We start from the raw sequence: 12,631 nt of genomic DNA on the forward strand, positions 1-12,631 counted from the left end.
ATTCTGAACACAATACACTTGCAATTCTTAGTTCCCATCTAAGGCAACCTGATACAACTGAAGTCAATGGAAAAAATCCCATTGATTTCAGCAGGAATAATACTGTGACCTATATATGCTTTGAAATATAGTCCAAGCCTATTTCCAGATAAAGGGCCAGATCTGGTCCCTTTGTGACACTCAGAAACTGGAAACTGAGCACAACTGGCCAGGAAAGAACCCCAGGAGAGGAGCTATCTGCTCCTGTGTTGACTCTGGGCCCTGTGCCTGCTGCCCCCTCAAACTATTAACACAGGGGATGCATCAGGGTGGACAAGAGACAGACAGTGTGCAAGGCAGAGTTAGCTTATGCTCCATGATGTAAGGTCCATTAGGAACTCTGGCATCAGTGACAGAAATTAGAGCTGCTAAATCTCATCAGGGCCAACCTACGAATCAAGAAGCCAGAGCTGACTATTTGAGGTCCCCTGACTCTTGATCCAAGTTGAGTTTTGGCACAGGAGAGTCAATCCACTGGTACTAATGTGGAATGTGGAATAGTTGTTCTCAATAGTGAATTGAATAATTATATTTGTAAAATGGTATCTACTGGTCCTAAATTTTATATCCAAGTAACTGCAGCAGTAGTTAGTCACCAGCAACTCCAGAACCCCACAGCCCTAAGTGACTATACAGCATAAATAGTATTCCTCAGCACAGTTGATCCAAATACTGGGACTACAGCCCCCCAGCTCTGTGGCAACACTAATTTATTCTATCACCATTCATTCCCATTCCCCCCAACACCCACACTCGCTCCCACATACCATTATGATTCAGAGCTGAAGATACTCACTGATGTAAAATTCATCAGTGCTTATTTCTAAAATTGATGATTTCTGAGGATAGGTTTTCTTTTTGCTATGCTCTGCTATGCTCTACTCACTCTGCCTCAGCTCCCACAATACTGCCAATGAGGTTCAGTTTGGAACGATATTTCTCCATATGTGCCAGGAAAGGAGGAGCTCATAGTGGGCTTCTGTGACTTATCTTCTCTGCTCCCCAGGCCTCAGCAGCTGCTCTGTTCCCCAGTCAGACAGTTTACACTTCCGGCTCCTCTGTTCTTTGGCTGAAAGCTGGACCCCAGCTCTGGTTCCCTGATCCCTGCTGCCTGGCTCTGTGGTACAGGACAGAGACCATGCACTATAAATACCTTTAAACTCTACCATGTGAGGAAACTAGACAGCAAGATGCAGCTGCAGGCAGTTCCCAGCAGTGAGGGGAGATAGAAAATAGGAGGACAGGTGCATGGTTTCAGCAAAGTGGCAAATTCCATGGCAAAAATGCTGAATCCCATGGCATCTTGGGAAAATGCCAAATATTATAACTGTGGAATCATGGAGGCCATGGAACCATGTCTGAGATGGTTGGGCACTTCACACCTCTCAGAGTTACTGTGTTTCATGCTCTCTGCAGACTCGGGTAACTATAATTGCATTGGTTCCACTGAGGTCCCATTTTCAAGGTTTCTGCTGCAACCATAAGGGCTAGGAACAATCTTTAAAAATTAAACCAGAAATTCTGGAGAACAAGTCCGCAGGAAGAAGTGAATTTTGCAGCAAAATCTGCAGGCACAGGACTGCAGAATACTCAGGATCCTGAGTAAAATGGCCTGATCCTGTTAATATTTAGGACTTGTCTACACAGTGGGGTAATGCACAGTACAGGAGAGTGATTTCCAAACAGCACTAACGTGTTGCACATTAACTGGTCTGTGTAGACCCTACTAGTGCACACTAACTGTTCACTAGTGCACATTAATGTAATATGCTAAAGTACAATCAGGAACATTTAGTGCACACCAGCAGGGCCTACACAGGCCAATTAATACTCAACACATTAGTGCATTTTAGAAATCATCCCCGCCCCCCTCACCCTCCGTAGTACACAATATCTCATCATGTAGACAGGCCCTCACATGTAACTTTACAGAGTTAAAATGACTCATTAGCATAGCTGTTGAATCAAGTCTTGATGTGGTAGGAGGACAAATAGAACCCTGTGAGATTAGTCTGTAGTCTACTAGATCTAAAACTTGGGAAGTTTTTCCTGATATTCAGCCTAAATGTTTCCTTTTAAAATTTCATCTTGTTACTCCTGATTATAATCTCTTGTACCACACTACATAATTCATTTTCTCATTGGTGTATTCACCCTTCATATATTTTATTATATTTAGTTATTTTGTAGTATTAGTATAGTATTCGGATCTTTATAATGTACCCATCCCTGTAGCACTGAGTGCCTGTTTTCATGTTGCTTCTCCCCATCTAATTGTTACTTACCCAAATTATAAAGTACTACAAAAAAGTTTCTGTGAATATTTGTTCGAAGTTTAAAATGTATTCACTTTGAGTTTGCTTGACATGAACATTCTATCAGATGAGTTTTGTCAAGAAGGTTTGCCAAGAGATCCACCTATTCACCCAGCCCTACTGGACAAATTTCAGTCTTATCTTTTAAATCATTTCTGTGGCTCTTCTCTGAACTCTCTAATCCTTCTGGTAATTTGGTGCCCACAAATAAATACAATAATCCAAGTGATATCACACTAAGTAAGTGAAATCTGCAATTCCTCCCCCCCATGAAGATGCATTCATATTCATAAATGATAGGGTTGTCCCACCCCGAACTGCAGCCAATGGGTGCTGCGGGGACAATGCCTGCAGACGGAATCAGCACGCAGAGCCACCTGGCCGCACCTCTGCCTGGGACCCAAGGGACATGTTGCCACTTCTGAGGTAAGCCCAAAGTAAGCACCGCCCTGAGCCCACACTCCAAACCCCCTCCCGTGCCCCAATCCCCTGCCCTAAGCCCCCTCCTGCACCCAAACTCTCTCTCGGAGCCTGCATCCCGCACCTTCTACTGCATCCCAATCCCCTGCCCCAGCTCGGAATCCCCTCCCACACCCAAACTCCCTCCCACAGCCTGCACCCTGCACTCCCTCCCACACCACAACCCCTGCCCGCACTCTGAATCCCTTGGCCCCAGCCTGGATTCCTGCACTCCAAACTCCTCATACCCAGCCCCACCCCAGAGCCCACAAACCCAGCCAGAGCCCTCAAACTCCCATGCCCCCATTCCCTGCCCCAGCCAGGAGCCCCCTCCCACAACCTGAACCCCTCATTTCTGGCCCTACCCTGAAGCCGGCATCCGCAGCAGGAGCCTCACCCCATCTCACACTCCAGCTCCCTGCCCCAGCCTGGTGAAAATAAGTGAGTGAGTGTGGGTGGAGCAACAGAGGGAGGGGGGACAGAGTGAGTGGGGGGGGGCCTCAGAGAAGTGACAGGGCAGGGTGGGGCCTCAGGGAAGGGGTGGGGCCAGGATGTTCGGTTTTGTGCAATTAGAAAGTTGGCAACCATAATAAATGAATGAATTGTTACAGTAGTTGTGTTGCATTTGCTTTCTTCAAACATTTGTTTCACTGAGTTTTGCCAGCATAAACGACCAAGGAAAATTATTTTTAAACTTGAATAGAAATGGAAAGCAAATTGAAAATTTTCTTTTCACGAGTATTTGCATCAGAAATTTGTATTTAAAAGAATTACAACACTCATCCAACCACAAAACATAAACAAAACTGTGTGATTTATGTCACCAATAACAGCCATATAAAAGGTTTAATTTTCTATTTCAATTTTTAAATGGAAAGCCATGCAGTAAATTAAATTTATGAAAGATTTTAATTTAATAATTTCAAATGTAAATGAATAAATGCAACTTGTTTATGGATATTTCAAGAAAAAAGGTCAAAATCTGTCAAATATTAGTTTCATATGAACTGTTCACTCAACTCGAATCACATTAGAGTCAAATAAGGCCATTTTACCTCCCACTGAATCGACTGGGAGTTTTTCCATTTACTTCAAAGATAATTGGATTAGGCCCATTCACAGGGACTATTACCCCCTATTCTATGACATGATGTCTCTTCTATAACTTCTGGACACCCTCTCCCCTCTCCCCGGTGGGACTCCACTGTTTATTTTCTGCTCATATTTATAATCCTAATAGTTCCCTTTTAATTTTTCCCTGTCCTCTCTAGTGTATGCAGTACATCATAATTTAGAACCATATGTGAATTAAATTAATATCAGTGTGAACTAATTTTAAGAGTAAGTATTCATGAGGCACTATTCTCAAAGGTTTTATTAAAATCTATACTATACTTCATTTTCAGTGTTCCCTTCATCCACTTATGTTATAATTCTACCAAAAAATGCAATAGTTTGTCTAGAAAACTTTGACCTTTATAAATCCCTGGTACTTACTGTACACATTCTGTAAACCTAATATTTGTACCACTATTTTACTAGTCTTATGAAAACAACTTCATAACTGCATTTACATGATCTTTGAAAACCATAACCAAATTTGCTTTTCTCCAACTGTATTGCTCCTATTCAGTTAACATTTCAAAACTAATTGTCATTATTGTAATATATATTTGTTAACAAAATCTCCTAACACATAATGATGCATATTATTTTTCTATCACTCTTTTTGTAATTTTCAGATGTTTCAGATACTCTTACCTGTTGTTTATCAATAGTTTTACAAGGTTTATATTACTTTCTCACTATCCACACTTCTTGTCTTTATTTATTTTTTTGCTTAAGACAGATGAAGTACTTTGGCCTCACTGAGAAAATGAAGAATTCTGTAAATATAAGAGATTACAAAATGAATGGAATGTGAAAGATGATTCAAGCAATGTGATTGGCTAAAGTACAGGGCAGTAATTCTCTAGGAATGCCCTATTCATACCAATAGAAACTACTTTGCTGATAAAAGAAAAAAAATCCACATGCCTATGTCTTTTTTCATTTTCATCTTATAATAGCAAAATGACCTCAGCGTAGAGCATTTCCTGGGGATTAATGGCCGGCTGTGGTTAATGGCCCCTGGCTGAGCCTTGGGACATCCACTCCTCTTAACCAGTCATTAATCTCAAGTAAATGCCCTGCACCTCAATTGTTATTGCAGATCTCTGTTGGAAAAATAAAGTGAGTTTTCTCAAACAAAGTTAAAGACTACTGTGAACCTCTTTGAGTCATCGGGGCTAAGTGTGTCACAATATGCTAAATAGATTAAGAAGTTGTTAGTTCCCTTCTCTTCGACACCATTTTCCAAAACCCCTAAAGAACACTGTTCGTGCAATGAGTGTTTGTCTTCCTTTTTTCCCCTCCCAAAGACTTCTTGGACCAAACACACGCTGCCTAAAATAGAGATATACTTTCATATATAAAAGTACAAAGTGCTAAGGGCACCAGAACCTTTGTAGAAGTGATGGGGGGCCACAACTGCCAGAACTGGGGGTGCCAGGAAGCGATGCCTCCCCACTTTTTAACATGGCTGTAGTTTAGTGGGCAGGCAACAGTGTCGCTTTCCCCAAACTTCAAGCCTCAGGCAGAGGCGGAGTGTCATTGGCAGGGGCTGTGCTTCACAGCAGCATTACCTCACCCCCAAACTGAAAGCCTCGGGTAGGCACAGAGCAACACCAGCAGGAGCTGCACTTGGTGGCAGGGGAGCAGTTCAGGCACCATTGCAAAGCACAGTTCCCACTGATTTCAATTGCAGTTGTGAGTGCTCAGCACTTCTGGTTTAAAGTCAGACACCAGATACTGAGGAACACACAATTAGCAACCACCTGTGAAAAGTCTGATTTAAGGGACTTGCCTAGCATCACACACAGGAACTGTGTGGCAGAGGCAGTAATAGAATCCAATTATCCAGGGCAGCATTCAATTGCCTATCCATGAGACCATTCTCTCTCTTTCCTGCAGTGTCTAGGAATTAGGTAATACTCCTTTAAATCGTTTGGGAGACCTAGTGAACCTCCCTGTCTTCTGTTGGCAGAGCCATCAGAACCCTGCCAGAGCAGCTTATACATAAGTAGCTATGTATATTTTTATATACCTAATAAACAGAGTTGTCTGGAATCCAACTATGCCAGTGCAGTTTTGCCATATTCTTAATGTTATGTGGAGAGCAAGGATTCAACAGTTGGCAAGGATGATGGGATCCTAAGCCAGGAATACAGTGGGATAGACTGCAGAGGTCTAAAGAAAGCGAAACTAAAACTGCAACCTGCAGGACTGGCATTGTGCATAAACTACTAATAGAAATCAAAAGGAGGTTAAAAATATCTTGCTCCTTGGGAAAACAGACTTGTTTGATAGCTCAATCAAGGACTGGACCACCTATATCAAGAGACAATATATAAAAGCTAATGATATCAGTGAACAGAAAAAGTGATGATATAAAACCTAATAATATCAGTTTTACTGAGTATATTGGGGCTCAAAATCTATAATTTGCACTTCAGTTTACCAGCTTCTGTTAAACCAGCAGACAAAATACTTGCTGAGACAATGGAAGTTCTACAGAAACAACTAACCCCAAAGCCCCTGGTGAGATTGCAGAGCTTTCCACTTTTACAGACAGAATCAAAAAGAAAATGCAGCAGTTCTTGAAAGTGTGGCTGCATTAAGGAATTTAACAAAGCATAGCCAGTATGGAGAGAGTTTAAATGATGTAGTAAGGGACCAGTTAGTGTGTGGTATGTAAAATGAAATAATCCCAAAACAGATATTGACTGATGCTGATTTGACCCTTGAAATTGCTATTAAAGATGCCAGAGAGTTGCAACAGCATCAGATATATGCAACAAATAAACTGGGGGGTCAAGCAAAAAGGACAACATGAAAAAACCTCAAAGGTTGTTTGCTTTTATGGTGGCAAACAGTTTCATAATGCTAATGACTGTTGGCTCAAAGTCAAGTCCTGTAGAAACTGCAAGAAATTGGAGCACATGTAGAAGATGTGCAGGTCAGTGCAAGAAGCACAACTACCACCTTACAAGGGCAAAACCAGAGAATTTCAGATTCATTAGTTTACAGAAGGCAACATGGAATCCATGGAGAATGCTGTAGCATCTCTACAGCTGTTTAATTTAGAAGACAACTGAGGTATTGTTTGGATTCCTTTGCAAGTAGAAGGGATAAGATTTAAAATGGAGCTTGATTCAGGGTCTGCTGTTTCTGTAATTTCACACTAGGATTATCAGAAACTACTTAAAAGGGTGAAGTTGCAGAAGACCTCAATACTTCTGAAACGTATACAGGGGGAATCTTCGCTCCCTTGAGTGTTGTTATGGTGAAAGTAACAACTGTAAACAGCATATGCTAAAGTTCTATGTTTTGAAGCAAAGGGTCATGCATTCTCTTGGCAGAGAATGGCTGAGAGAGATTGAGCTGAACTGTTTGCAGGCTTAAAAAAAATTAAGCACTCCAACCCAAACCAAAAATTAGCTGAATTTTAGTTCTTATGCATAGTATAGTTTGTCTACTGTCAGCTTTGATTACATTGATACCTATTACTTTTTGTGGAGATGAATTTGCCTGCCATCCTTAGAAGATCACATTGATTGACAATTCTTTTTTCAGCATCCTACTAGTGGGCATGTGTGTGTGTGTGTGAGAGAGGGGGTCAACAGATAAGATATAAAAGCTGGCTTTTCCCCTGTAGTAATAGCTCAGTCAAAACCACTGTGTGACACAGTTTTTATTTCAATGAGCACACATGCTGCTCCACACGATGATACAGTCTCTCAAATTTTGTAGAAGCAGTTTTCATTCAGCTGTGTTCTTTCATCCTGGTTACTTACAAACAGTTCAATAAAGTAAAGACTATTTCAAATAATGAATAATTATTAAATTGTTCTTAAAATAGGTATTAGATGGGGGAAATTGCCCATATTGTCCTGTATTTGTCAGAAATTAAAAAATAGCAGAATAGGGATATATAAAAAATTTTTCATTTGGGTCTCTAAGACAGTTGAAAAGATCACATAGGCAAAGAGTTTCTTATTGGCTACGTATCTGAAGAAACTCATGAGCAATGTTTAGTCCAGCAATTACATTACAAATTTGAACAAAATGTGCTCCTGACAGACTTGTTTAGGGTTACCATATTTGAACACTAAAAAAAGAGGGCACTCCACAGCGGGGGTGGGGGGAAGGGGCGTATTTGCTCGCACCCTCCTTTATCCCCCAGCCCCGCCCCAACTCCACCCCTTCCCCAAAGTCCCCGTCCCAACTCTGCCCCCTCCCTACCCCATTGGACCCCTTCCCCAAATCCCCACCCCAGCCCCGCCTCCTCCCCTGAGCACACCGCGTTCTCCCCCCTCTCTCCCAACTGCATGAAACAGCGGTTTTGCGGCGCAAGCGCTGGGAGCTGGGGGGAAAAGCGGGCACTCTCTCGAGTGATCAACATTCACTTTCTTTCTCGAATGATCAACATTCACTCTCTTTGGGGAGAAATAATAATGGCAAAATCCTGGACGTTTTTAGATATTTAAAAATTCCTCCCGGACGGCGATTTAAGAACCAAAAAGCCGGACATGTCCAGGAAAATACGGACGTATGGTAACCCTAGACTTGTTGCTAAGAAGAATATGTGATAAAATTTGAGCACAAAATTATCATTTAAGAGAACGATACATATATCTGTTTGAAATAGTAAAATAAGATGACACTTAATACTTGCATGCTGTGGCTTGCCTTTTTTCTTTTTTTAAACACTAATCTCCAGCCGCATCTTCACTGGCCCTCTGTTCTTGCACCTGCATGTTTACACGCACAAAAGAGGTCAGTGAATGTCTAAATATGTGAAAGCATCCATAAAAGGGTAGCCACTATTTGAATATCTTTCATGTCCAAAGCAGTTTATAAGTAAATAATAATATCACCATTTTATAGATGGAAAAATTGAGGCAGATGTAACATGAACTGCTGAAAGTCACAGAGGAGTTAATGTCTAGAGGGGCTCTCAGGCTCATATGAGCCCTTTGTTAAAAGAATGAGCCTTTAAGCCCTATAAAGGCGAATCTTGTCTCTCATTTAAGAGCATTGTCTTCTAGCCCTGATCCTTCAAAGGTAGCCTTGAAAAAGTAAACTGATGCAAATCAATTATTGCAATCAGCAAGAATATCCAGCTCAAAGCTGGATGTAACCTATAGGTCACCCAACATAAACTGACATCAAAAATGAGAGAGTAAATCAAATGATTCTATTAATTTCTAAATATATCCCCAAAAAATCACCTCAAGACCAAAATCTTTAGGTTAGCCCTGTGCAAAGTGCTGGTATATCATAGACAAAAAAGGGTTAAATTTCAGGGGAAGCAGAAAAAAATTGTTTTGCAACCCACCTTAATATTCAGGTCAGCTTTGCTAGTTAAAATGTTCAGCCCTTGCTGAGCATGCCCATTCCATGACCTCAGCTTCTACTGCAAAGACAACTCCATGCTATATCTATCTCTAAGTATGCAACGTAGTGCATGGAATATACACACTCCATAGAGTCCCTGCAATCTTTTCCCCTCTGCTTCAGCAGCACTTGAGCAAGAAGAGAGAAGACAGGCCCAAACTACTCCTGTGACAGATGTGCAAGGATACCACACAGGCAGATCCACAGAACCTGAAACACCATGGAGCTCTGATTCTTGGGGACACCCTGAGTCCCAGCCACATCAGAGACCATGAGAAAACAGTATTCGTAGAAATAAAAATAAATTCCCTTTCACAGGATTCCTGACCTCTTTCGTCCAATGCTCATAACAGAGAATTTTTATTCCTATGAACGTGCATGGAAAGAGAAAGTGCTGTGACAAAGTGACAAGAGAAATCTCTTTGTGGATTTTGGAGTTCGCGAATCATGAAGCAGAAATAATATCAAACAGGGCAAATAGTGAACAATGAACAGAAAAAAGTAATAGTCACAGGAGTTAATAATGCAAAATCCATAGGCTGAAATATATTTTTATAACCCCAAAATAATTGTGAATAACAAACTGAGCAGGTAATATCAAGTGTGCTCCTGGATAATTTGAAATACAAGCAGGATTATATTAGTTTAAAAAAAGATATGAATAATTCATGCAGCTTTCATTATAGCTCACAGAGGAGCTTGGAAGTTGGAGTAGATAGAGCTGGTAGTATCTTACCAGTGAAGGAAACGTGCCGAAGTAGGGACTTCTATACCCCCTAGGCCTCAATAGTGGCTACAGAGTGAATCTTCTGCTATTCAGATCCGGAAGCCTTTGAAATGGATTACCTTTTCCCTTTGTAAATCCACAGTGTACAGTCCAGTTACTTGGACTATGTACTGGGATTAGTCTCATCAGTGTTATATTTACTGCGTACCACTTTGCTCTACGATCTTAATATTTATTATGTAATGCCTCGTTCCTGTTAAAATCCACATTGCGGTTTACCTATTCATTTCTCCATGAACTGTAAAAACACAATACCATATTGCTTCATTTTTATAGCAGCTCCAAACAAAATGTATCCCAAAATGCTTTGCAAGGCTGTATTAATATCAGCAGTGGAACAGCAAGAGGTGCTCTGTAAAGAAGGAAGAAAAACATTTTCTGCTGTTTCCAAACCTCTGCTAAAAAGATACTAGAAATCTGTTTCCAATAATAGTTTAGTAGTAAAAGGTATGTGTGATAGCAGAGGCAAGATTGTATGAAGGGACAAAAAGACCTGACTACTGCCTAGCACAATGGGGTCCTGGTCCATGGTTGGGGCTCTTAGGCGCTAAGATAACACACATGATAAATAACAACACATCAAAGGAGGTTATAAGGAGAGTCAACAATCTTAAAGTATTGGATGAGGCAAGATCCAAGGAGAATCTTAACAAGCATGGCAATACTGACATCCTGAAACCAATGAAGGCCATTGGAGTTGTTTAAGAGTGGTATGGTGTGGTTGCATTTATTTCTTTGTGTAAAAAGGAAGGTAGCAACATTCTACACATAGTAAAGTCTAGAAAGCTAGAAATTTGAAGACTATAAAGAAAGGAAATACAGGCAAAAGGAGATGAAAGCTTCACTGAAGAAATATACTACACACACTACTTTACAGTTTTAATGCTCTTAAAATTCAATTTCTTATTTCTAAAGACAGCATTAAACTAGTATCACCATCTGTTTAGGCTATCTATAATTATCAATACATTGGAATATTTATTAGGTAATAGTCTACAAGTATTTGTCTACATGGCTTCCAAAACCAGACAACAAAGGAGATAAAATGAATCCTACTCATAACTGTTAGATTTAAAATGATTTGTTGAAGTGAACAGGAGACATTTTAATAAATAGGATTCAAGACACTGCAGCTATGTGAAGTTAAAACAAAACTCACACCCTTTAATTTTAGAAATTACTTAAAGTGGTCAGATATTTTGCATGCTCTGTACACAACTGCAAACATAGTACAGGTCAAACAACATGATCACTTGCTTGATAAAAGTCACTTTTATTTTAAGCAACATGAGAATATTAGCTTGATTTGTTCTAAGGCCACATTGTAAAGGATGCCAACCATTCAGTAGAATAAGACATTCACATAAGTCAACATAAGTTAAGAAGTATTTCAAGAATTTTTGATTAAATTGGAAGCAAAGAAGTCAGTCTAACATTATTAGCCAAGGAGTTTTCACCACCTTTATGAATTTAAATTATTTAAGCCAGTTTCAACATTTGAGGAACTTCCCCAGTCTCAAGGGAGATATTAAACATATACATCAGTAGTTCACAGATTGCTACTACTACTAATCATAAGAATCTGCTTTTAATTCCATCCAGCTATTATTTTTTCTTAAATTTAATTGTATTTAATTTCCTAAAAACACCAAAGATCAAATAAAGGAAAAATTAAACTTACTAGTAATAGACAAATTAAAATGATTCACTTCTTTTAAGACCTGAACAAAGGGAGGTACCTCATTATCCAAACTAAAAGGGCAACAAACTGTGAATCAGTTTACATGGTAGCAATGGGCACTTAACTCTCATATGACTGCCTACACCAGTTACACATTGAGCTGAATAATCCTGGAGTCTATAGAGCTAGGATTGGGGGAAACTAGAGAGAAAGGAAAGAAACAGTCCAAGCAACGGGAGATAATAAACAATTGAGCCCTGCTTGCATGGAGGTAAGAAAGAGATGCAGGCTCATACCGTGGCCAGGAGCTACTGAGATGCTGAAGGGTGGACAAGGAACTAATGTAAATAATATCCCTGGCCCATCCTTTATAACTTTAAGGGCTACAGTAATCATTCCATGGGTCCCGTGTGGAGAAAGAGAGGAACAGACTAACAGTTCTGTCATTTCACCATGAAGAGGGAAGTTCAGGCAGGGAAGCTGGATGCACTGAAGTTTATTGGCACCATCTTCTCTACCTGAATGACAGCTCAGTTTCAGAGACCTCAGCCAGGAGATGATAAAGGGCCTCGTGATCTATTCAGTCTTCCCGGGCGTCAACCAGATGGACAAGAATCTGCTCCTCTGCTCTCTCCAAATATTGTCTCTCTTAAGGTCATCCCTCAATAACTCCAGTTACCACATATGGCTTTCAGGATGGACAGGGATTTTGGCTCCAGCCATGGGAGGGATTAGCCATTTAAATGCCACATGGCTGCCTTGGGCAAAGAAAGGCCTTCACCCTCAAGAACTAATGAACTATTTGCAACTGGAAGCCAGTCATGTTGTGAATCTGCTGAAGAGTTCTAGAGG

At 40.5% G+C, this 12,631-nt stretch overlaps 1 protein-coding gene across 2 annotated transcripts in view; it reads right to left on the minus strand.

The window, feature by feature from the left end:
- Positions 1–981: 981 nt before the first annotated feature.
- ANAPC10 (anaphase promoting complex subunit 10) overlaps positions 982–12,631 on the minus strand; it is a 301,756-nt gene continuing 290,106 nt past the window's right edge. The window contains exons 6-8 of one of the 2 annotated variants that reach the window (XR_012158579.1): positions 8,590–8,665; positions 4,575–4,699; positions 982–1,156 (exon numbers count right to left, since the gene is read on the minus strand). The gene's annotated coding sequence lies outside the window, so the exon portion shown is untranslated. Of the gene's footprint in view, positions 1,157–4,574; positions 4,700–8,589; positions 8,666–12,631 lie in introns of those variants that run through there. The other variant, XR_012158580.1, reaches the window with a different exon arrangement.

The sequence above is a fragment of the Lepidochelys kempii genome, chromosome 4 (genome assembly GCF_965140265.1).
Source record: "Lepidochelys kempii isolate rLepKem1 chromosome 4, rLepKem1.hap2, whole genome shotgun sequence".
NCBI lineage: Eukaryota > Metazoa > Chordata > Testudines > Cheloniidae > Lepidochelys > Lepidochelys kempii.